This window comes from Tupaia chinensis, unplaced genomic scaffold (genome assembly GCF_000334495.1).
Source record: "Tupaia chinensis unplaced genomic scaffold, TupChi_1.0 Scaffold144150_1, whole genome shotgun sequence".
Lineage (NCBI taxonomy): Eukaryota > Metazoa > Chordata > Mammalia > Scandentia > Tupaiidae > Tupaia > Tupaia belangeri.
In genome coordinates, this window is record NW_006204006.1 from 523,578 (window position 1) to 527,942 (window position 4,365).

The following is a 4,365-nucleotide window of genomic DNA, read 5'->3' on the forward strand; positions in this document are numbered from 1 at the left end:
CCCCCCGCCCCCCCCCCTGTCTGATCAAACTAGAAAGTAACAATAATAATAAAGTTAAATAAAATAATTCTTTTAAAAAAAAAGAAAGAAAATCACAAAGTTTTTACTTTTTTTTTCCTAAGAATTATTTTATTGGCTCTTTCATGGCCTCACTTCCGAGATGACAAAGAAAAGAAGGAACAACGGCCGTACCAAAAAGGGCCATAGCCATGTGCAGCCAATTTGCTGCATGAGCTGCACCTGATGTGTGCCCAAGGACAAGGCTAATAAGAAGTTTGTCATCCGAAACATAGTAGAGGCCGCAGCCATCAGGGACATCTCCGAAGCAAGTGTCTTCGATGCCTATGTGCTCCCCAGGCTGTATGTGAAGCTACATTACTGTGTGAGTTGCGCTGTTCATAGCAAGGTAGTCAGGAAGCAATCTCGTGAAGCTCACAAGGACCGAACACCCTCACCTCGATTTAGACCTGCGGATGCTACCCCTCGCACTCCACCAAAGCCCATGTAAGGAGCCAAGTCTTTAAGGACTGTCTGTCCTCTGGGGAAAAAATATAACGCCGATTATTTAAAAAAAAAATTATTTTATTGGGACCAGCAGATGGCATAATGGTTACATTGCTGAACTCCCACATGGTCAACTGTGGGTCAAGTCCCGGACCCAGCGGCTTAAACCTCACAGTGGGCATGTGTGCATGCATGTCCAAAATCCTGAGAGGAGAATGGAGGAGAAGGGATTGCAACGTCGTGGCCATCCCCCTTGCAGGGGGTTATTTCTTGCTTTCTATCTCTCTGTCTCTCAGGCAAGAGCACAAACCCTGTAAGAAAAATATCTCTAAAGAAAAAAAAAAAAAAGGATTATTTTATTTAAATTTGTTTACTTATCTTAATTTGACCAGAGAGGGACAGAGTGAGAGAGAGAGAGAAAGAGGGAAAGTGAGAAAGCAAGTCGCCAGGTCCAAGACTTAAACCACAGTTAGCCATGTGAGAGTCCAGCACCCTTAACCACCAAGCTACCTGCTAGTCCCCAAAGCTTTTATTTTTAAGAGAAATATTACCAATAACAACAGCTTGTCCCTCCTGGAGAGCTCCATGTTTCAGATCTCATACCAAGCAGTCTGAAGCATCTACCTTACTCAGTCTCCACCAATGCTTCTGGGGTGGGCATGTGGGAAGGGCAATCAAACTATGACCCTGACTCTATAATGAGGCCTCTAGTAATGGGCACTAAAGAGGAAGAGCCTTGATCCGTGAGGGAAGATTCTGTTTAAAGCTAAGCCAAGGACCCATGTTCTTTTTTTTTTTGGAGAGGTTTTTGCTATAGGGCACGTGCGCTCGCCAGACAGACAGAGAGACAGAAAGCGAGAAATCACCCCGCAGGGGGGATGGCCATGCCGCAATCCCTTCTCCTCCTCCTCTCAGGATCTTGGGCACGCATGCACACGTGCCCGGCATGAATTTTAAGCCACCAGGTCCGGGACGCGAACCGCGGTCAACCACATGGGAGTCCAGCGACATAGCCATTACACTAACTGCTGGTCCCCAAGGACCCATGTTCTTAGGCTACACCAGAGAGCAAGCCCTACCCAGGAGGCTGGCACCTTTCTGTTCCCACCTGAAGGACATCAAGGGGCATGATGTCTCAACAGGTGGGTAAGCCCTAGAGAACAAATGTCTATGTCTCCTCGACATTCATAAGCCTGAGCCCCCAAGGAGATGGTGTTAGGAAGTGAGACTTTGGAAGGTGATTAGGTCCCAAGGACGGAGCCTTCATGATGGAGTTATTCCCCTTACAAAGAAGGCCCAAAGGAGCTCATTTGCCATTCCACCATGTGAGGGTTCAGCTAGAAGACTGAGGTCTATGAACCAAGAAGTGGGTCCACACTAGACACAATATCTACCAGCGTCTTGATAGTGGACTGAAGCAATAAACGTCTGCTGTTCCTAAGCCACTGGCTAGGTTAATCCGTAGCAGCAGCTCAAGCACATTATGACAGTGAGCACACCACCAAAGAGCCTATGTGCACTGTAGTGCCATCTCACATGGGGTGGGGCTGGGGAACTAAGCAGTTCCTGCTCCTTGCTGAAGGCACAGACTCCAGACATAAGTGACAGAGTGAAAAAGAGCACATACTTGGTGACAATTATCTGCTGGGGAGAACAGAGGTACAACAGAGTGCTGGGCAGAATGCCAAAGAGGTGGGCATAGAACAGAGTGCAGAAGTAAGAGCCCCTGTGTCTGAGTGACTGAGGCAGAAGCCTAAGGAAACCAGCACTTCTCTCTCAAAAGATGCAACTTTCTCCATGCCTAGGTCTCTGTAACAGGTTAGTATAGATGATACCTGCTGTGGCACCTGGTCCAGCCAGGCTCACACTGGAATGTTAACATGGTTCCCAGATATCCTCTGCTTCCCTGTCCAGGGTAGAAAGATGGTAGCCTGGTGGGCCCCAGTACCACAGCACTGCCTAGTCCACACCACCACTGTCCTCACCTGAGGCACAAAATGATTGCCCAGTCCACACCACCACTATCCTCATCTGAAGCACAAAGACAAATGCTTCCAGGCAATAACTGATAGTCTTAGTGCTACTGTTTTCTTTTTCTTTTTTTTTCAAGAATTTTGCTCATGATTTATAAAAGGAAAAGCCCAGAACTAGCATAGCCTTTGATGATAGTTGGCATCACAGCACCAGCAAATGTGATTATCATTCCTCTGCCTACAGCGCCGCCTACAGGCCGAGTGCCTGAACTACAGGTGCTGAGACAGTGACAGCCAAAGACGCCATAGTAAACCCTAAAAGGCAGATCCTGTGGTCAACCCTCCCTCCTCCTGCAGTGCTATCCACGTATGCAGGCACTCACTAATCACCAAATCAAGTACAACATTCATATCAGGAAACACAGCATTTTCACCATGGCCAACTCCAAATGGAGGCCTCCTCACAGAACATACGCACATTTTTCAAGGCAGTCCTGTATGAAATAGGATTTTTTTTTTAACTAGGAATTTTTCAGGAAATTTTTCTAGATTCTCTCTCTTCTCTGAGGAATAAGATTGGGCATCTGAAGCATGAGGGCAGGGGCATTTCCGATCTTTGTTTAATGTGTCCTGGCAGTGACCACAGGGCAGGAACAAGCATGAAATTCAGTATAGTTATAGCATACTAGTTAGAAGGTGCTAAACTCAGTCGAATTAAAATTTTAACTGAGTTAGTCAAAACTAAGTCAAATTAAAATTTCCCTCAAATCCCTCCAAATCACCCCAAAGATACTATACATGCAGCTTTATGTGTACAAGTCTATTATTACACCCAAAATGTATAATGCAAAAACCTTTAGGGCAGAACACAGGACTAAGGCTGCAGGGCCTGGGTGTAGGCTTGAGGGTGATGACAATGAGGGATGGTGAAGACTGGGGCTAAGAGAAATGCCCACTATCTGACCAGAGGAATTACAAGACGGTACTTCTTAAAAGTCATAAACTGAGGACCAGCATACAGTATAATGGTTATGTTGCTGAACTCCCACATAGTCAAACACAATTCGAGTCCTGGACCCCACAACTTAAATCTCATGCCAGGCTCATGTGCACACATGCCCAAAATCCTGAGAAGAAACTAGAGGGGAAGGGAATGCACTGTGGTCATCCTCCCAGGGGATGATTTCTCACTTTCTGTCTCTCTGGCAAGCACATGTGCCCTATAGCAAAAATCTCTCTCTTAAAAAAAAAGTCATAAACTGAATTCCAAAAAGAGTGAATCACACTATTAATGTAAATTATATCTCAATAAAACACAAAACAAAAAGTACTATATCATATACAGTAATAGCTTATGATAAAAATGTATATGCAAAATGCAAAAACGTAAATTTTTAAAAGAATTATTTATTTTTTAATTTTTTATTTTTTGGAGAGGTTTTTGCTATAGGACACGTGCACTCTTCAGGAAGACAGAGAAAGACAGAGACAGAAAGCAAAAAATCACCCCCCAGGGGAGAATGGTCATACCACAGACCCTTCTCCATTCTCCTCTCAGGATCTTGGGCATGCACACACACATGCCCAGCATGAGTTTAAGTCACTGGGTCCGGGACTTGAACTGGGGTCAACTACATGGGAGCCCAGGGACATAGCCATTATACCATCTCCTAGTCCCCTTTAAAATTTATTTTTAATTCACCAGAGAGAAGCAGGGGGGGAGGGGAGGATGAGAATCCAAGCAACCAGGTCCAGGATTTGAAGAATAGTCGGCCATGTGAGAGTCCAGTGCTTTAACCACCACAGCATCTGCTGCCCTAATACCTACATTTTTTAAAGAATTATTTTATTTAACTTTATTTACTTATTTATTTTAATTTGACCAGAG

At 44.9% G+C, this 4,365-nt stretch overlaps 1 protein-coding gene and 1 pseudogene across 2 annotated transcripts in view; one reads left to right on the forward strand and one right to left on the reverse strand.

Annotated features, from left to right (window-relative positions):
* The window catches only part of NUDCD3 (NudC domain containing 3), a 101,575-nt gene that overhangs the window by 86,167 nt on the left and 11,043 nt on the right, over positions 1–4,365 (reverse strand). The gene's annotated exons all lie outside the window — the stretch shown is intronic.
* Positions 149–508, forward strand: LOC106733586 (40S ribosomal protein S26-like; annotated as a pseudogene).